Source organism: Geotrypetes seraphini, chromosome 5 (genome assembly GCF_902459505.1).
Source record: "Geotrypetes seraphini chromosome 5, aGeoSer1.1, whole genome shotgun sequence".
In the NCBI taxonomy this organism is placed as follows: Eukaryota; Metazoa; Chordata; class Amphibia; order Gymnophiona; family Dermophiidae; genus Geotrypetes; species Geotrypetes seraphini.
Window position 1 is genome coordinate 224,547,045 of NC_047088.1, and position 21,596 is coordinate 224,568,640.

General features: G+C 45.1%; 1 protein-coding gene across 4 annotated transcripts in view; it reads right to left on the reverse strand.

The window, feature by feature from the left end:
• The window catches only part of MBD5 (methyl-CpG binding domain protein 5), a 271,962-nt gene that overhangs the window by 191,878 nt on the left and 58,488 nt on the right, over positions 1-21,596 (reverse strand). For all 4 annotated transcript variants that reach the window (XM_033947317.1, XM_033947320.1, XM_033947316.1 and 1 more), the window contains exon 3: positions 19,472-19,616. The gene's annotated coding sequence lies outside the window, so the exon portion shown is untranslated. The remainder of the gene's footprint in view (positions 1-19,471; positions 19,617-21,596) is intronic.

Consider the following 21,596-nt stretch of genomic DNA (forward strand, 5'->3'; position numbering starts at 1 on the left):
CTGTGGAATTCTATGCTGCCCGGGAAATGCACTTGTTAAACTGTATAAAGAGTTGAACAGTTAAAATCAGTATCAAGAATGAACATCATTAAAATGTTTTAATGTACTTTCGTAAGCAAAAAACATTAATTGCTAAATTCTCTATGCTTTCACTTAATAATTGTCTTTCAGTAAATAACTGTAACTTTCACTTAATAATTGTCTTTCAGTAAATAACTGTTACTTCCATTAGACACACCTGACCATAGGACTCACCCTAGATTTAGAGAAGGAAAACAAGAAAAGAAACATTCTGAACCAAATTCTCCCTGCCAGGCTCTGCACCCAACCCCACACTCCTTGTCAACCTCTGCACCCTGTCCCACCTCCCTGCCAGGTTCTGTACTCTGTCCCCCCTCTGGTGGTCTAGTGGTAGGCCGGGACAGAGCAGGCAGGGACAGGGTAGGCAGGCCTGGTGGCTGGCAGGCAGGCAGGGATAGGACAAGCAGGCAGGTAGGGATGGGACAGGGCGGGAAGGTAGGTCCCTGCCTCTCCCTCCTCCCACCCTACCCCCCAGGCAGGCAGCAGGCAGGCCCCGGCCTCTTCCTCCTTACCCCCAAGCGGGCAACAGGCAGGACCCGGCTGCTTCCTCCTCACCTCCCAGGCAGGCGACAGGCAGGCCCTGGCTCTCTTCCTCCTCCCTCCCTCCCTCCCAGGCAGGCAGTAGGCAGGCCCCGGTCTCTTACTCCTCATCCCCCAGGCAGGCGCCAGGTGACAGGCAGGCCCTGGCCCTCTTCCTCCTTCCTCCCTACCCCCCAGGCAGGCAGGCCCCGGCCTCTTTCTCCTCCCCCCCAGGCAGGTGACAGGCAGGCCCTGGCCCTCTTCCTCCTCCACGCTGCCCCCCGCACGTACCTTTTTTTACTTCTGCACATGGCGCCTCGCTGAAAGCAGCGCACAAGGCTGGCTGGCTGCCTGGCTCCCGCAGCTTCCTCTGAGAACTGTCGGCTAATACAGCTGCCTCCTCTTCCGTTCTTTCATGGCATAGCGGCACACCAGGTTGCCTGACTGGTCCTGTGCCGCTTCCCAGTCTCGCAGGAAGTGGCGCGGGACCAGGCAGGCAACCTGGTGCGCTGCTATGCTGCGAGAGAACGGAAGAGGAAGCAGCCACGTCAGCCGGCAGTTCTCTGAGGAAGCGGGGCGGGAACAGGCAGCCAGCCAGCCTTGTGCGCCGCTCTCAGGGAGGGAGAGTACCGCGTCCAACGAGGGAGGGCGGTCGCATTAAAATAAGGTAACGGTGGGGGGCGCACTTTGGGTATTTGCTCCATAAGATGCACCCTAATTACCACCCACTTTTGGGGGGGGGGGAAAAGTGCATCTAATGGAGCGAAAACTACAGTACATGTAAAAATGATAATTTTAGAAAGCTGCTGACATGTAAAGATCCACACTAACCAGATATGCAAAGCTGCATGTTAGGAGCATGGTTTAGGCAGATCAAAAATCTACATGTGTATTACTGAGCAGACTAGTTGAGCCATTTGACCTTTATCTGCCATCATGTTTTTATGATGGGAATACAGGTATATGGGAAAAAAATTTCCCTGTTGAAATTTGTACCAACCTAAGAGGCACAAATCTATTTTTATAAAGTGCTCAATTCAGCCAAAGCTTTATATGAGGATTAAGCGTGACCTTCTCCATAAATTTCTATTGCTTGTTTCCACTTACAAAATGAAAATAAAATTAAAATTGCAGCCTATTTAACTGGGGGATGCTTATGCATAAAGGTTTGTAAACTGAGCTGGCTATGTGTGGAAGTAGTGCCACCTAGACGTGGAAGTTGTGAAATCGCCTCTTCCACCAGGAAGCTGCCAAGTTCACACTGCATTTTTTCCATACACATACTTGTAAAATTGGCTACTGTAGCTGTGTGTGCCAGCAAATAAATATACATGCACTCACTCCTACAATGTTATTATATACATTTTACAAAAGGCATCACATTTGGCAGAGCCTTTTGTAAAATACCACTGACACCGAGAACATTTCAATTCTGATTTTTATATTCTAGATAAGATTCTGTAAATGGCTCCCAAATATGGGTGTCAAAAAAAATGAGCACCGAGTGCTATTCTATAAACAGCATTCTGAATTGGGTGTTGTTTCTAGAATAGTACCAGGAACCACACCCAACTTCTGGCATGAGGATTGACACCAAGTGAAACCTGGTGTATATCCTCATGGATAAATTAGGCGTGGAACCCTCTAATTCTTTAATACTATTCGCATATTTAGTGAACACCTCTGACCTGCCCATGCTCCTCCCATGGTCAAGCCGCCTCTTCAATTCAATGCTAAAAGATTTATGTGCGCCTTTTCATATGCACACATAATGAAAGATTAGGTTCTCACATGGAAAACTACTGATTCTGTACATGAGGCGATTTATCCCTTCGCTTGAACTGGTTTGCAGAGAGAGAATACTTATAGCATTGAGAACCTCCCTTACAGTCCATACCTCAGTTTAGTCCCAAAGCAATCAATCTCCACTGGAACAAAAGACAAAAGAAAAAAATCCCCGCAATTCTGGTCTGCTCTGTAACTTAAAGAACAAGAATTAGAAGAAAACACCATAACAATTGAAACACAACCATAGAGAAACAACCTGCTGTACACAACTGACACTAACATTAAGGGAGGCAGAGGCTGAGGAATATACTTATACATACCAGGTTTCTCAGCATTTAGCCACCTGGCTGACAAAAGATCTCCAGGCCTGAAACACAGAAATATCCAAGGCAAAAAGCAGGTGATATAGGAAAGAGAGAGGATGGGCTGTACGGAATCTGTAGTATATTAAAACTATAAGAAGATTTATCTAAATAAGAACCTAACCATTCATACAGTTACATCTACTCTGGATTTCATACATGAGATGATGTAACAAAGCAGTGGCTGACGTCTAGGGAGGGACAGAAGAGTCTGCTTGCAAGACAGAGGATCCAAAAGTGGCATCCTCCCAAGCTGCTACGTCCATTTTGGAAAATCTGGAAAAAGTATGAAGAGTAGACCAAATAGCTGCCTGACAGATCTCAGCGGGAGGAACTGCCCGAGACTCTGCCCAGGAAGAGGCAACGCTCCTGGTCGAGAGTGCCTTGAGAGAGACAGGTGGCTGTTTCCCAGAGGCAATATATGCCGAAGTGATCGCTATGTGAATTACCTAGCAATAGGCCCTAGAGACACTGGCCTGACAAGCAAGGAGTGGCTGGTAAGCACAAACAGGTAGTTAGAAAGGCGAAAGTCATTAAACTCTACAGACATCCAGTTTCTTCAAAACTCTTGTTTGTCCGACCCTGTGGAATGAAAAACTGGCAGATGAACCTCATGATTGATGTGGAAATCCAACACCACCTTTGGAGAAAGGAGGGCACAGCACGGAGAGTGACGCCCTCATTCGTGATTCTGAGGAGAGGTTCTCTACAAGAAAGTGCCTGCAGCTCCAAGATTCGCCCCACCAAAATAATTGCCCCAAGAAAAAGTCTTAACTGTGAAGTCCAAAAAAGATGCATTCTTGAGGGGCTCATATGGAGCCTTAAAGAGACCCTTCAGAACAATGTTAAGGTTCCAGGTCGGAAAGGGACATCGCAGAAGCGGCCTTACCTAGAGAGTTCCCCAGAGGAATTTGGTCACATCAGGATGAGCCATTAAGGGAAGACCTGCAATTGAGAGTCAGGAAGCGAGAGAGACCAGTCACCTGTACCTTAAGAGAAGCCATAGCCAGGCCTTTTTCCATCCCGGACTGAAGGAAAGACAGAATGACAGAAATGGAAGCCTGATGCGGCTCCACCTGGTTGTTAGTACACCACTGCTGAAAAGTCTGCCAGGCCTTCACATAGGCCAACACAGTAAAGGGCTTCTTTGCCCAAAACAGTGTGGCAATAACCATGTTGGAATATCCCTTACAAACTAGCTCCGAGTGCTCAAGAACCATGCCGTAAGATCAAAGTGTGGATTCACCAAGGGGACTGGCTCCTTACTGAGAAGACTGTGATGACAAGGCAGCCCGAGACCTTCAACTTGCTTAACACACACCAGGTCCACATACCAAGGCTGGCGAAACCAATCCAGAGCCACTAAGATCACAAGGCCCAGATGAGATGCAATCCAGTGAATGACCCTGCCCACCATGGACAAAGGAGGGAAGATGTAAAGGAGACTAACTGGTGGCCAAGTATGGACCAATGCATCCAACCCCCAAGCTTCCTAGTTCTGCTCTTCGACTGAAGAAGCATCTGTCCTACACATTGTTAGCTAAAGCCATCAAGTCCATCACTGGTCTGCCCCAGCGCTGCACAATTAGATCAAATGCCCTGCACAACAGCGACCATTCTCCCGGGTCCACAACTGTCAACTTAGAAGTCGGCCTGAACATTTTCCATTCTGGCCATGTGGGCTGTGGAAAGAACCTGAAGGTGAACTTTCGTTCACACAAGGAGGCACTTCTTGTGCCCCCTGCCTGCTCATGTACGTTATATGATGTGGAACGTTCTCTGAGAACACTCTTACAGCTATTCCCTCTAGGATGCTTCCCAGAGCTGCAGAGCTAGATGAATGGCTCTGAGCTCCAGATGATTTATGGACCACTTCTTTTGATGGGGAGTCCACGCGCCCTGAACTGAGCGATCCTCACAATTAGCTCCCCAGCCGAAGAAGCTGGCATCGATCGAGAGAGTCATCCACTCTGAGATCCGAAGAGGCATGCCCTTCAAAAAGGACACATCCTGAAGCCACCAGCAGAGGCTGAGCCTCTGAGCTCCAATGGAGCAGCAACTGAAGAGGATACTTCTGCAGAGACCACCATGACAGGAGAGAGTCCTGTAGGGGCCACATCTGGGCTCTGGGCCAGGGACAACCATTAGAGTGGCTGCCATGGAGCCCAGCACCTGAAGGTAATGCCACGTCATTGGAGAATGCATGTCTAATACAGACTGGATCTGGCTCTGGAACTTCCATTTGACTGTCTCAGGAAAAACACTCGGCTGCAAGCTGTGTCAAAGAGAATGACCAAGTACTCCAGCCTCTGGGTGGGTTCTAGATGGCTCTTCCTGAAGTTGACAATTCAGCCCAAATGCTGGAGTTGGTCCACAACTTACTACACCATCAGCTCACACTCCTGTCTGGACGGGGCCCTGATTAGCCAGTCGTCCAGATAAGGATGAACTTAAATCATGTGCTGTAGGGCAGCTGTCACTATCACCATCATAAATTTGGGTGAATGTGCAGGGGAGGGCTGTCACCAGTCCGAACAAGAGATCCACAAACTGGAAATGCTGTGAAGTACGCAGAACTACAGATATTTTCTGTGGTCCAGAAAGATGGAAATATGCTGATATGCTTTTGTGAGGTCTAGGGAGGCTAGAAACTCTCCTAGGGCCACAGCTGCAATGACCAAACGGGCTGTCCCCATGTGGAAATGTGGGACCCTCAGAGACACATTCACTGCCTTGAGATCCAAAATGGGCCTCCAGTCCTCTGCATCTTTCTTTGACATGATGAAGTATCTGGAATATCTGCCTGAGCCCAAGTCAGGGACAGGTTCTATGGCCTGAATGTCTAAAGTCTCTGGAGAGTGGCTTGGACCCTGATCTCCTTCTACGGCAGGAAAATCAAGGAGCAGATCCATGGGAGGGTGTTAAAACTTGATCTTGTGATCCTCTCAGATGATATCCAGCATCCATTAGTCCGAGGAGATTTTTTCCCACTCTTCCAGAAACTGCCCCCCAATATGCAGGAGCTGGGCCAGCAGCCTGGCATCACTGAGTCTGTTTAGAGGATGGGTTCAGGAGGGACCCAGCAGTCTTGCTTGTACTTGAGAGTTGCTGAAATGCTGCCGGTAACCTTGGACGAGCCTCTGTAATGATGAACCCTGGTAGTGGTACTGTTGAAAGCGGCAGGAGGGATGAAAAGTACTCCTACTCCCACCAAGCAGCTGGCGAGGCCTGCTCTCCAGTAGGGACTTAGAGCAACAATCCGGTCAGAAGATCATCAAGGTCCTTACCAAAAAGCATCTGCCCCTTAAAGGGCAGTCTGCTCAAGGTAGCCTTGGATGCAGAGTTGGCCATCCACTGACACATCTAGAGCATCCTGTGAGCCGAAACTTGCTCATGACTCTGATAAGGTGGTAGAGAGCATCTGTCACATAATCCACACATTCCGGTATGAGATGGGGGTAGGTGTCTTCCTTTGCTGAAAGGGTCCAGTGCAACTTGGTGTGGCAGGCCCTTGCAGGAAAAGAAGTGGCATCAGCAGCTCCGATACCAAGAGCCAGGGCCTCAAATTGCTTCTCAATCACCATGTCACTCTGCGATCCTGTGAATCCTTCAGCATCCTTCAGGAGAGCAGTACACTTAGTAATCTGAGCGACCGCTGAATCCACCTTCGGCTGGGCAAAGAGCTGCTGGAACTCAGGCGCCAAGGGATAAAATTTAGCCATTGCCTTAGCAACCCGCAATGACCCCTCCATGGTCTCCCACTGTTCCGTGACCAGGGCAGTAATATCTGGATTAGCCAGAAAGAAGTAGGTCTCATCACATCATGCTCCAAAATAGAAAAGATAAGAGAGAAGGGGGGTAGCAGTAATACACAAATCCAACCTGCGTTTCCAGCAAATGAAAATCACCCAACCTACAGGAGCAGAATGTCTACTCCTTTGAATAGGAAATTCAAACACAATGGACATAATGATGTTATACACCATCCCTGACCTAGACACAGAAGAGTAGCAAAACACTGTGAATCTTTATTTATTTATATACCACTTATAACCTAAGTGGTTCACATTCAGGTACTCAAGCATTTTTCCCTAACTCTCCCGGTGGGCTCACACTATCTAATGTGCCTGGGACAATGAGGGATTAAGTGACTTGCTCAGGGTCACAAGGAGCAGCATGGGATTTGACCCCACAACCTCAGGGTGCTAAGGATGTAGATCTAACCACTGCGCCACACACTCCCAACTAAGAATATAAGAATAGCCTTACTGGGTCAGACCAATGGTCCATCAAGTCCAGTAGCACATTCACACGGTGGCCAATGCAGGTCACTAGTACCTGGCCAAAACCCAAGGAGGAGCAATATTCCATGCTACCTTTCTCAATAACAGACTATGGACTTTTCCTCCAGGAATCTGTCCAAACCTTTCTTAAAACAAGCTACGCTATCCGCTCTTACCACAACCTCTGTTAATGCATTCCAGAGCTTATCTATTCTCTGAGTGAAAAAAAATATCCTCCTATTGGTTTTAAAAGTATTTCCCTGTAATTTCATTGAGTGTCCCCTAGTCTTTGTACTTTTTGATGAAGTGAAAAATCGATCCACTTGTACCCGTTCTACTCTACTCAGGATTTTGTAGACTTCAATCATATCTCCCCTCAACAATCTCTTTTCCAAGCTGAAGAGCCCTAACCTTTTGTGCCTTTTCTCATATGAGAGGCGTTTCATCCCCTTTATCATCTTGGTCACTCTTCTCTGAACCTTTTCTAGCGCCACTATATCTTTCTTGAGATAAGGAGACTAGAACTGAACATAGTACTCCAGATGAGGTTGCACCATGGAGCGATACAGAAGCATTATAACATTCTTAGTCTTGTTAACCATCCCTTTTTAAATAATTCCTAGCAACTTGTTTGCTTTTTTGGCAGTCAGTGCACAGTGGGTGGAATATTTCATCGAATTTTCTACAATGACACCCAGATCATTTTCTTGGGCGCTGTGATTTGGGTTATTCTTCCCAATGTACATCACTTTGCATTTGTCCACATTAAATTTCATCTGTCACTTGGACACCCAGTATTCCAATTTCCCAAGGTCTGCCTGCAATTTTTTACAATCTGCATGCGTTTTAACAACTTTGAACAGCTTAGTGTCATCTGCAAATTTAATCACCTCACTCGTCATTCCAATTTCCAGATCATTTAAAAATAAGTTAAATAGCACCAGTCCCAGTATAGACCCCTGTGGCACTCCACTGTTTACTCTTCACCTTTGAGAAAAATGACCATTTAACCCTACTCTCTGTTTTCTATCTGATAACCAATTCCTAATCCACAACTGAACTTTGCCACCTATTTAAATTTCTCAGGAGCCTCTCATGAGGAACTTTATCAAAAAACTTTCTGAAAATCTAGATACACTACATTAACTGGCTCACCTCTATCCACACGTTTATTCACACCTTTGAAGAAGTCAAGCAAATTGGTGAGGAAAGATCTCTCTCAGCTGAACCTATGCTGACTCTGAATCATTAAATCGTGTTTGTCTATGTGTTCCACAGTTTTATTTTTTATAATTGTTTCCACCATTTTGCCCAGCACTGAAGTCAGGCTTACCAGTATAATTTCCCGGATCTCCCCTGGAGTCCTTTTAAAAAAATCAGCGTAACATTGGCGACCTTCCAATCTTCAGGTACTACAGACGATTTTAGCGAGAGGTTACAGATCACTAACAGCAGGTCAGCAATTCCATGTTTGACTTCTTTTAGTACCCTAGGATGTATACCATCCGGTCCAGGTGATTTATCACTTTTTAACTTGTTGATTTGGCTTAGTACATCTTCCAGATTCATTGAGTTTTCTTTCTGTTCCTCCGCATATCACCCTTGAAAACCATAGGCCCACAGATTCCCTCATAGGTTTTCTGCTTCTGATGTACCTAAAAAACTGTTATGAGTTTTTGCCTCTTTTGCAAGTTTCTCTTCATATTCTCTCTTAGCTTTCTTTATCAATGCTTTGAATCTAACTTGCCAGTGCTTGTGTTTCTTTTAATTTTCTTTATTCGGATACTTTTTGGCTCTAATAGCCTCTTTCACTTCACCTTTTAACCACACCGTCTCTCGTTTCCTCTTCTTTCCACCTCTTTTAATATGTGGAATACATCTGATCTGGGTTTCCACAATAGTATTTTAAATAACATCCATGCCTGGTTTACAGTCTTAACCTTTGTAACTGATCCTTTTAGCTCCTTTTTAACCATTTTCCTCGTTTTATCATAGTCACTCTTTTGAAAATTAAATGCCTCTACTGTAGATTTCTTTTGCGATGTCACTCCGGGTATCAGCTAAAATTTGATCACGTTATGATCACCGTTTCCCAGCAGACCCAACACCGTTAACTCCTGTACTATGCCTTGCATTCCACTGAGGACCAAATCTAAAATAGCCCCCCCTCTTGTCTGTTCCCGGATCAGTTACTCCAAGAAGCAGTCATTTATGACGTCTAGGAATTTTACCTCCCTAGCACTCCCTGATGTAACATTTAACCAGTCAATGCTGGGGTAATTGAAATCACAAAATGGGTCTATGATTCTCCTTATGTATAGTTAGTTGGTCATGCTTTATAGACTACACATTCTGTTTGTGGAAGGGCCCACTAGATGCTCTAATGAAATTTGGTGATTACCTCAATTCTTGTCAACCATAGATAAAACTGGAGATGCAGTATGACACTAAAACTGTTATTTTTTGGATGTCTTTATTGAGAAGAACAGGGATCGATTTATGACCTTAGTGCACATAAAGGGAAACGGACAGAAATTCTATTTTGATGTTTAACAGAATATATCCGTACTCTATTAAAATTATACCTTTTGCGCAATTTTTGCGGTATAGATATATACGGTATGTGGATCTACGGAAGCTTATATTGAGAACTCTGCCAGTTTGGAAAACAGGTTGCTGGCAGGGGTTACTCTGAAAAAACAGTGATAAATACAAAAAAAACAAGCACTGTATAATCATAGAGAAGATCTAATCAGATATCGAGAGCGGGAGAAGGATAAGGAGTTGTTACTCTTTGTGATGAAATATTCCAGTCTATCTGTTCAGCTCCAGAGGGTTATTCTGCCCCATTTTTCCATGCTAAGGCTTCATCCTTGTTTTGGATCTGCTATATTTCTTTTTTCATTTCAAAGAATTAAAAATGTATGCGATATCCTCAGCCCAAATAGCCTGCCTACTATTGAGACGGAGCCACGGGAAGATTTATGTGGCCACTATGGTTGTGGCCATTGCTCTATGTATCCACTTATGTTGGAGGGACATAAGTGGGTACATCCACTTTGAACATCCACACACTCATGACATATATGAACTGAAGTCTTACACTACATGTAGATCAAGTGGTGTGGTATATTACATTCAATGCCCTTGTCCCCTATTGTAGTGGTCCCCAACCATGTCTTGGAGGAGCACTAGCCAGCCAGGTTTTCAGGATAGCCCTAATGAATATGCATGGGGCAGATTTGTACTCTTATCTTCATTACATGCAAATCTCTTTCATGCATATTTATTAGGGCTATCCTGAAAACCTGACTGGCTGGTGGTCCTCCACGACAGGATTGGGAACCACTGCCCTATTATATATAGGTCAAACTTCAAGAGTATTGAAGATTCGGCTGCAGGAACATAAGTCCTGCTGGCAGATAGGAAGAATGGAAGAGCCTTTAGTTATGCATGAATTTGACATGCTGAAATGTAGTGTGTTAGAAAAATGTCAACAGTCTCTAAGACATGGTAATTGGAGGCAGTTTTTGCACCAAAGAGAATAATGCTGGATTTATCAGTTAGGCACCATAGCACCTAAAGGACTAAATAATCGTCTAGAATGGTCTGTTTTTATTAATGTAAATGAAGCTGGAGGAAATTGTGACCCAGATGAACAGTTTTTCAGTCAACGGGAGAAGTAAATGATTCATTAGCCCCAACTGTGAATGGCGGGAGCTAAGCTTTGTCCTGATTGGTAGAGATGTTATGGAGAGGTGCAGCATGTGACCTGCTGTTATAATCCTGTCTTAGTGTCGGCGTTCTCTAGTGCCATTTTGGAATCCAAATGTGGAGACCTGGGTATGAGCCAGCGCTTAGGAGCGTTGATTTGATTTTGCTCATGTTGTTCGGTCCCCTGATGCAGCCTTGACCAGTAAAACAAGGATTCCCTGTTGGGCGGATTTGCAGTTAGTTAAAACAATGTGACCAGGCCCTTTGGCAAGTTGAAAGCCTTTGAGTATAACAATGATGGATCCTGGAGCGCAGCTAAGTTTTGGCTTATTCGTCACACCATAATTTTTTATTCATAGAGACACACTATTTGGAAGATATGAACTATGACTGAAGGACGGGTTGCTATCATTTCTATATATGCACACTGATTTGAAGAAGCAGAATATTTTTGTGGAGTTTTTTTTGTAAGAACCATGAAGCTGAAACTGAGGTCTTTTTTCTCCACATTTTTTTTTGCTGCTGGTTCTTTTTGATAGTGTGCATGTCTAGGACTTGCTATTCTTGCCATTTACATGTAGCAGTGTGGTGCTCTATTAATGTCTAGCATTATTATACTGTTGACTAATTCACCAGCTTTCCTAATCTCTGTAAACATTTCTTTGTCTACTCATTTTGTCCAGGGGAACGGTAGTATAACCCTACCTTTATATTCCTTCCCTACACACATAGTTTTCTATCTATATGGATTCAATACTACTATCTATGGACTCCTTTTACTAAGGTGTGCTAGCATTTTTAGGGCACGCAAGAAATTACTGCACGCTAAGCTTCTAGAACTAACGCCAGCTCAATGCTGGCGTTAGTGTCTAGCGCGCGGGGCAATGTAGCGCATGCTATTCCACAAGTTAAAGCCCTAGCGCACCTTAGTAAAAGGAGCTCTATATCATGCAGAATGTTTATTTGATTTGATTCAATTTCCCCTTTAACATATAGTGCAACCCCTCTCCAATTTGATCTACTGTATCCTTGTGATATAATTTGTTCCCTGGTAATTCAGTGTCCCATCGATTGTCCTCCTTCCACCAGGTCTCCGAAATGCCTATTATATCTACCTCATCGTTCAGTGCTATATACTTCAACTCTCCTATTTTATTTTTTTAGGCTTCTAGCATTTGTATACAGACACTTCAAATTGTGTTTTCTCCTTGTAAGAACAGGCTGCTGAGAATACAGGGAAATTTTGAGTCTTTTACTCTGGCCTTCCTCTTAAACACACCTGGCTTTCTTACACCATAATTGAAACCTCTCTACTGGGACTCCCTAAATATCTTTTTTCAAAAGTATCCTTCAAGAATACCTCATATCAAACTATCCGCTCCTGGGCGACAGTTGGAACAAATGTTTTTCGCAGCACATTAAAATTGAAATGATAAAATTGCAAAACCAGCAAAAAATTAAATTTGAGAGTTATTTACTTAAAAATCTTTAAGCTATGTATAGGTAATTGTAACAATGGTGAAACTAAAGTAGATAGAATATAATTGCTAATCAATGCATTGGATGTGCTTGCTTTTGTGTACAAATTAACTCAAAATGCAGTTCGATAATCGACAAGCAAGCAAACTTTCATCATTCACCATCTGCAGTCGTTCTCTTTTTTCAATTTATTTTCTGTCAGAGCTGAAAATCCAAATTCACAAAAATAAGAAGATCCAAACAGTAACAAAGCTTTGATTGCTTTGTTGCTCAAGTTAGGATAACTACTTAATTAAAAAAAAAAGAAAAATTAACTTGTCATTAGTTTTCATGGACCAATCACATCAAAAAATGATGCTCATCTGAGCAGTTGTATCCTTATGCACATAAATACTCGTAACACTGATAGACTCTTGCGTATGTGACATTCATGTCATCTATTCTAGTGTATACTTATGAAGGAAATTTTTATAAATACAGGCAGTCCCTGTTTTACGAACATCTGACTTATGTCAAGGTTGTAACTTATGGGAGGAGCTTCCTCTGATGTCTGAGGGAAGGATTCTGGTTCAGTCGTGGGACACGCGTAGGAGCTGCCACCCGTGGCCTTGTGCATTAAAACGACTGTGGCTTTAAGGAGGAGGGATCTGGCCAAAAGAAGGTAGACACCCACTGGAGGGAGGCAAGTACTAGGGGCACAGAATGGAGGGAGAGAGGGGGGCATGTTGGGACTCGGGAGGGAGGGAGAGCACAAATTTTGGACAAAAGATGGAAGGAAGGAGCGAGGGGGCATGAAATTGGGACACAGAATGGAGGGAGGGGAGCATGAGCCATAGGATGGAAGGATGGAGAGAGTGAGAGAGAGATGGTGAGGTGGGGAAAGGAATAGAAAGGGAGATTTGGGTGTCAGAGAAGGAAAGAGATGATGCACATGGGGAGATGGAAGAAAAGGATAATTGTTGGGCATAGGCAAGGGGAGAGAATTATTGGACAAGGTGGTGGGAGAGGAGTGGGTAGAGATACATGAGGAAGAGAGAGAAATGAGAGGGAGTAATGTTGGATGTGGTGGCATAGAGGGAACAGTGGGATGGATGGAAAGGGATGCAAGAGGGGCCTCAAGGAGATGAAGGTGGGAAAAATACTAGGATCCAGGTTACATACAAATTCAACTTAAGAACGGTTTAAAAAAATAGAACCCATTCTTAACCCGGGAACTGCCTGTAAAGTAAAATTCTGGAACCTCTCATGGCACACCTGGAACTTCTTTGGGGTACACCAATGTGCCTTGGCACACAGTTTGAGACACGCTGATCTAATTAATTGTGATTTAATTGCAATTTAAATTACAATTTTCAATTAACAGTAAATAATTAAGTTAGGCACATCAATCTAGGCACCTAACTTTAACTTTTACTTTAACTCCCAAGGGGAATAATGGTTAATATTTAATTAAGATTTGCAATTTGAATATTAAAGTCATTTCTTCTTTGAAATATATCTTCCCTGATAACTACCTTGATATCACTATTCAACCCTCCTAAGCAGCTGTGGACTAAAGGCATATTGGCTTGATTTATACAGTAGAATCTCAGTTAACCAGTATTCAAATAATCAGAACTCTCAACCAATCGGCAAAAAAATTGTCAGAAAAAAAAATTGTCTCCCGCACAACGTACAAGTGGAGGTCCTGACCCAATAACCTCCTCTGCCTCCCTCCAGCCCCAGAGGCATCAGCAGCAGCCACAAATTTCACTCCCTTCCTTCTTCCAGCTCCTGAAGCATTGCGGCAACAACCAATCCCCCTCCCTCTAGCTCCCAAAGCATTGCGGCAGCCACCAATCTCCCTCCCTCCAGGCTCCCAAAGAAGTAGAGACGGTCCTGACAACCACCCTCCCTTCTTCCATTCTCGAAGATGCAGAGCTGGTCCCGACAACCCCATCCCTCCGTTCCCAAAGCAGTAGAGCTGGTCCTGACGAACCCCTTCCCTCACTCACCCAATACTATAGCAGCAGGCCTGTGCTATATCCTGACACAGCAGAGGAAGGGTCTTGCCAGGGCTTGCCAGAAGTTGCCTGTTTACTGGTGCCTCCTCTGCTTGCTGGCTGCCGCTACAGTGTTAAGTGAGTGTGTGAGGGAGGGGGGTTGTCAGGACCAGCTCTGCTGCTTTGGGAATGGAGGGTGGGGTTGTCAGGACCCAGAGAATGACATGGGGACAAATTGTTCCCTGTCCCCACGGGAACTCATTTTCCCGTTCTAGTGAGTTATTTTCCTGTCCCTGTCCCATTCTTGCAAGCTCTGTCCTCATCTGCAAAAGCCTCAAACACTTTAAAATCATAAATGTTCAAGGCTTGTGCGGATAAGGCAGAGCTTACAGGAATGGGGCAGGAGCAGGGACAAGGACAGCGACAAAACTCACAGAGACGAGACATCTCCGTTCCATTCTCTATCAGGACCACCTCTACTGCTTTGGGAATGGAAGGAGGGAGGAGGTTGTCAGGATCGGTTCTGCTGTTTCAAGTAAGGGAGGGAGGGAGTAGGGAGAGAAGGGGGAACAGAAAATGGGGGAGTGACCAAGAAAGAAGTGAAGAAGATGCTGGACCTAGAAATAACATAGTAACATAGTAGATGACGGCAGATAAAGACCCAAATGGTCCATCCAGTCTGCCCAACAAGATTCAATTTAATTTTATTAAATTTTTTCTTCTTAGCTATTTCTGGGCAAGAATCCAAAGCTCTACCTGGTACTGTGCTTGGGTTCCAACTGCTGAATCTCCGTTAAAACCTACTCCATCCCATCTAAACCCTCCCAGCCCATCCTCCCCCAAACGGCCATATACAGATACAGATCGTGCAAGTCTGCCCAATACTGGCCTTAGTTCAATATTTACTATTATTTTCTGATTCTAGATCCTCTGTGTTCATCCCACGCTTCTCTGAACTCAGTCACTGTTTTCCTCTCCACCACCTCTCTTGGGAGCACATTCCAGGCATCCACTACCCTCTCTGTAAAGTAGAACTTCCTAACATTGCTCTTGAATCTACCACCCCTCAACCTCAAATTTTGTCCTCTGGTTTTACCATTTTCCTTTCTCTGGAAAAGATTTTGTTCTACATTACTACCCTTTAAGTATCTGAACATCTGAATCATATCTCCCCTGTCCCTCCTTTCCTCTAGGGTATACATATTCAGGGCTTCTAGTCTCTTCTCATACGTCTTCTGGCGCAAGCCTCCTATCATTTTCGTCGCCCTCCTCTGGACCGCTTCAAGTCTTCTTATGTTCTTCACCAGATACGGTCTCCAAAACTGAACATAATACTCCAAGTGGGGCCTTACCAATGACCTGTACAGGGGCATCAACACTTTCTTCCTTCTACTGGCTAAACCTCCCTTTATACAGCCCAGCATCCTTCTGGCAGCAGCCACCGCCTTGTCACACAGTTTTTTCACCTTTAGATCTTCGGACACTATCACCCCAAGGTCCTTCTCCCCATCCGTGCATATCAACTTCTCACCTCCCAGCATATACGGTTTCTTCTGATTATTAATCCCCCAAATGCATTACTCTGCATTTCTTTGCATTGAATTTTAGTTGCCAGGCATTAGACCATTCCTCTAACTTTTGCAGATCTTTTTTCATCTTTTCCACTCCCTCTTCGGTGTCTACTCTGTTACAAATCTTGGTATCATCTGCAAAAAGGCACACTTTTCCTTCTAACCCTTCAGCAATGTCACTCACAAACATATTGAACAGGATTGGCCCCAGCACCGAGCCCTAAGGGACTCCACTACTCACCTTTCCTTCCTCCGAGCGACTTCCATTAACCACCACCCTCTGCATCTGTCCGACAGCCAGTTTCTAACCCAGTTTACCACTTTGGGGCCTAACTTCAGCCCTTCAAGTTTGTTCAACAGCCTCTTATGAGGAACCGTATCAAAGGCTTTGCTGAAATCTAAGTAAATTACATCTAGCATATGTCCTCAATCCAGCTCTCTGGTCACCCAATCAAAAAATTCAATCAGGTTCGTTTGGCACGATTTACCTTTTGTAAAGCCATGTTACCTCGGATCCTGTAACCCATTAGATTCAAGGAAGTACACTATCCTTTCTTTCAGCAACACTTCCATTATTTTTCCAACAACCGAAGTGAGGCTCACCGGCCTGTAGTTTCCTGTTTCATCCCTGTGACCACTTTTGTGAATAGGGACCAAGTGGAGGTGGAGGAATGATAAGAGTGAGGTGGGAAGGGAGACACAACTATTTTTACATTAACTTTCAAATAACCAGAAACTACAGTTATCCGGCATCCATTAATCCCCATGGGTGCCAGATAACCGAGATTCTACTGTACTTGAAATCTTTTCTTTATTTGCGTTTGATTTTTCTCTTTGCGATTACTTATTTTTCTTATGGTACAAGATTTGATGTGCTTGTTTATACTGATTAAAAATTCTTAAAGCTTAAAATAAATCTATAAAAATTATGCATCAAATGTATTTACAGTGGTACCTCGGTTTACGAGTGCACCGGTTTGCGAGTGTTTTGCAAGACGAGCAAAACATTTGCAAACTTGGTGCCTCGTAAACCGAGCGCGCCTCGATTTGCGAGCGCCCCCCCTGCAAACCGGCACCCACCCCCCCGCGATCCGGCACCCCCCCCTCGCCGTCATCGGGCACCCCCCCGCCGCGACCTGAGGTCTCCTCAACCCACCCGAACCCTCTTCTTACTTTGATGTAGCCTCCACACCGGCACCAGCATGTCCTGTGCTGTGCTGTGCCGGTGCCCGAAGATCTGCCTCCGGTGCTGGGCCTTGAGCATGTGCGCATGCTCAAGGCCTGAGAGTTCACGTCCAACGTCCAACGTGAACTCTCAGGCCTTGAGCATGCGCACATGCTCAAGGCCCAGCTCCGGAGGCAGATTTGCGGGCACCGGCACAGCACAGGACATGCTGTTGCCGCTGCGGAGGCTACATCAAAGTAAGAAGAGGGTTCGGGTGGGTTGGGGGGGACCTCAGGTCGCGGCGGGGGGTGCCCGATGGCTGCGGGGGTGGGTGGATCGTAGGGGGGGGAGGGTGCCGGCTCATGGGGGGGGGCCTTCGGGGGAAGCAATGCCGATTCTCGTGGGGGGGGAGCAGCGCTGCTGGCCTCGGGGGGGGGGGTGGAGGGGGGGAACCTATCAAAGTGAGTTTCCATTTTTTCTTATGGGGAAACTAGCTTTGATAAACGAGCATTTTGGATTACGAGCATGCTCCTGGAACGGATTATGCTCGTAATCCAAGGTACTACTGTATTTGTAATATTTTATGCAAAAAAAACCACAACAAAATGTTTCAAAAGTAAAATAGAACAATAAGGAATCCTTTTACAAAGCTGTGCTAAAACATAACCTCAGCTTTGTGGGTTATTCCAATGCAGAGGCCACTTTTAGCACAGCTTTGTAAAAGGGGCATTAGCATGAGAATCCTTGCTTTGGGAAGACCTTTATGAGGATATAAAGGAGACTCTCTCAGAAGCCTTCACGATGTAGGTCAAAATTAAAGTTCATCTACATTTCCACCATTGTTTTCTCTAGGATACAACTAAGGACATTAACTATCCCTCTCTTCTATTAAACTGCACTAGCAGTTTGTAGCACAGAGATCCGCACTGAATGGCCTGTGCTGCTCTCGATGCTCATAGGAACTCTATGAGCATCGGGAGCAGCGCAGGCTATTCAGCGTGACTCATAAAACTAAAAACTACTATCGCAGTTTCGTAGAAGAGTGGGTATGTTTCATCAGCTTCTCCTTGGAATGCAAGCCTGCATCTAACACTGGGATTCTCTCATATAAGACTGTTAAATAAATAAATCTGTGCAAATCAATAAGGTCCAAGACAGAAAACGTGCCTCACTGGGAAATTTTATATAAATCTGCATTGTATTTTTATATTCAACCCTCCCCTCTGCATTTTTGATAATAACAAATTTTGAAAGTGAATTTGCACTTTTTCACAATTGAGTATTTAATAATTGAGTATTTAATAATTGAGTATTTAATATTTTCACAATTGAGATTTAATAGAATAAGAGGGTTTGGGTGATCAATGAGCCATTTTGGGCTATTAGACTGAACATATGTGGTCTTTAGTATTGGTTTCTGATACTCTGCACAACCTCTGAATGGCCATGAGAACAAAACCTTTGATGCATTAAGCTATTATAGCGCTGAACATAAAACAGTTCACAGATATAATACTCTCGGATAACATTTGGCATCTCCTTTGTCAAAGGAGTTTTTATTTTAATTTGTGTTTATATCCAACTCAATATTCTGATCAAGTTATCACTGGCCTGGACCCCTGAGGAAGGCTTGTTAAGAGCCAAAACATGGACTGTGTCAGGTCCGTTGCTATTAACTGGGTCAGTTGCCTTTCATAGTGGATGTATTTGCTTTGAATTCTGTGCAAAAAAAAATTCAAAATTCTGCGCACAAAATCAGCAAATTCTACAAATTTATTTGTCAAAATTTAAACAATAAAATATTTTTCTTCTACCTTTATATCTATCCTCTCATCCATTTCTTTGACACCCTCTCTTTCCCTCAGGGTTCTACCATTTTTAGCGTCTTCCTTCCTCCACCCTTATAGCCCAGCATCTGCTCTCTCTTCCTTCCCTCCCCCATAGCCTCACATCTCCCTATCTCTTCCCTCACTACCATTTCCAGGCATCTCTCCATCACTCCATTCTGCTCCTGGATCCAACATCTCCCTCCTTCTCCCCCTCCACCCTCTGTGCACCTCTCCCTCCCTCTCATTTACCCCCATGTCCTATCTCTCTCTTCCTTGTGCCCTGTGTCAAATCTCTCTATCCCCCTCCAGGCACCATCTCTCCCTTCCTCCCCTCCATTAAAACCTTACAAAATGAAACTTAACTTAAATACGTATATGCAAAAAGATAGGAAAAGCAGAGGGATATTAAAATATCACACACACATATGTACGTATATAAAAATAAAAGCCACAGAGAGGAAACAATTTTTAGTTGCGAGGAAAATTTGAAAACTGTGCAGTGGGAGGTTTCAGTCGATGACAGGCAGCAGCAATATCAGAAAATTTTTCTAGAGGAAAAGGGTAATGAATGCACAGAACAAACATCCAGTAGAGAAGGTACAGACAAAAACAGTTTCATAATTCAAGAAATGTAGTACAGCCAATGAAGATCCCAAATGCGAAATAGCAAGAAGAAAATGTGGTTCATGCCACCATACCTGGAAGTAGTTAAGCAGACTGTAAGGTATCATGGCCTTATTTGTCATTGTATTCATGTTTCTTCATTTGACAATCATGTGTTCTCAAGTTCATTTTGTGTTTGATTTGTTCACATAATTTAGATCACAGCATTAAATCTTCAATCTGGGGGGAAAAAACACAATTACCAAATGGGTCATTTTCCGTCAAGTGAACCAATTTTGAATATAGCACAGTTACTTACCGTAACAGGTGTTATCCAGGGACAGCAGGCATATATTCTCACATGTGGGTGACGTCATCTACGGAGCCCCGGCGCGGACAGCTTTTCAAGCAAACTTGATTAAAGTTTCAAGTTTGCACACTGCACCACGCATGTGCGTGCCTTCTCGCCCACTAGAGGGCGCATCCCACCTCGTGGTCCTCAGTTCCATAACTAGCAAGGAAGCCATCCCCGGGGAGGCGGGCGGGTTGTGAGAATATATGCCTGCTGTCCCTGGATAACACCTGTTACGGTAAGTAACTGTGCTTTATCCCAGGACAAGCAGGCATGATATTCTCACATGTGGGTGACCTCCAAGCTAACCAAAAAAGGGCAGGTGGGAGGATGGCAATTTAGGAAAACAGATTTTGCAAAACTGACTGGCCAAACCGGCCGTCACTCCTGGATAAAGTGTCCAGACAGTAATGGGAGGTGAATGTATGAACCGAAGACCAAGTGGCAGCCTTACATATGTCCTCCATCGGGGTGGATCGGAGGAAAGCTATCGAAGCTGCCATTGCTCGGACCTTGTGCCCCGTGACTCGACCCGGGGGAGGAAGGCCAGCCTGAGCGTAGCAAAAGGAAATGCAAGCGGCCAACCAGTTAGACAGAGTGCGCTTGGAAACTGGATGCCCTAATCGATTGGGATCGAAGGACAAAAACAATTGAGGAACCTTCCGATGAGGCCTGGTGCATTGAAGATAATATGCCAACGCCCTCTTACAGTCAAGTGTGTGAAGCGCCTTCTCGCCAGGATGGGAGTGGGGCTTCGGGAAGAACACAGGAAGGACAATGGACTGATTGAGGTGGAAGTCAGAAACAACTTTAGGTAAAAACTTAGGATGGGTGCGGAGAACCACCTTGTCGTGATGAAAGACAGTGAAAGGAGGGTCCGCAACCAAGGCTTGCAACTCCCCAATTCGCCTGGCGGAGGTGAGGGCAATTAGAAACACCGCCTTCCAAGTCAGAAATTTCAAGAGGGACTTGTTGAGTGGCTCAAACGGGGGTTTCATCAGTTGAGCCAGAACCACATTCAAATTCCACACGACAGACGGAGGCTTAAGAGGGGGACAAATCCTGAGTAACCCTTTCATGAAGCGTGTCACCAGGGGATGGAGTGACAGAGGGCGTCCCTCCAGAGGTTGGTGGAAAGCAGAAATCGCACTGAGATGAACCCGCACCGAAGTGGTTTTCAAGCCGGAGCGCGACAAATGAAACAAATATTCTAAAACCGAGGATACCGGAACTGATACCGGATCCAGGTGAAAAGACGAGCACCAGGTGGAAAACCTGGTCCATTTCTGCGCATAGCAAAGCCTCGTCGAGATCTTGCGGGAGGCTTCCAACACCTCCTTCACCGATTGAGACAGGTCCGGAGGAGTCAGGGAACAAGAAACCAGGCTGTCAGGTGCAATGACTGCAGATTGGGATGTAACATGGATCCTTGACTCTGAGACAGCAGAGAAGGAGAGACAGGCAGGGGGAGAGGCTCCCTGGCACTGAGCTGGAGCAGCAGGGAGAACCAGTGCTGACGCGGCCACCGAGGTGCTATGAGAATCATCGTGGCCGTGGACGATTTTAGGTGTACCAACGTTCGCATGATCAGAGGGAACGGAGGGAATGCATACAGGAACCTCCCTTCCCAGTCGAGTAGGAAGGCATCCGCTTCCAGACGGTCCTGCGAGTACATCCGAGAACAATATAGTGGTAGTTTGTGTGTCTCCGGAGAGGCAAACAGATCCACCTGTGGCGTTCCCCAGCGAGCGAAAACCTCGCGTAGAACTGCTGAGTGTAGAGTCCACTCGTGCGGTTGCAGAAGTCGACTCAGTTTGTCCGCCAGACAATTCCGTTCTCCTTGGATGTAGACCGCCCGGAGGAAGATG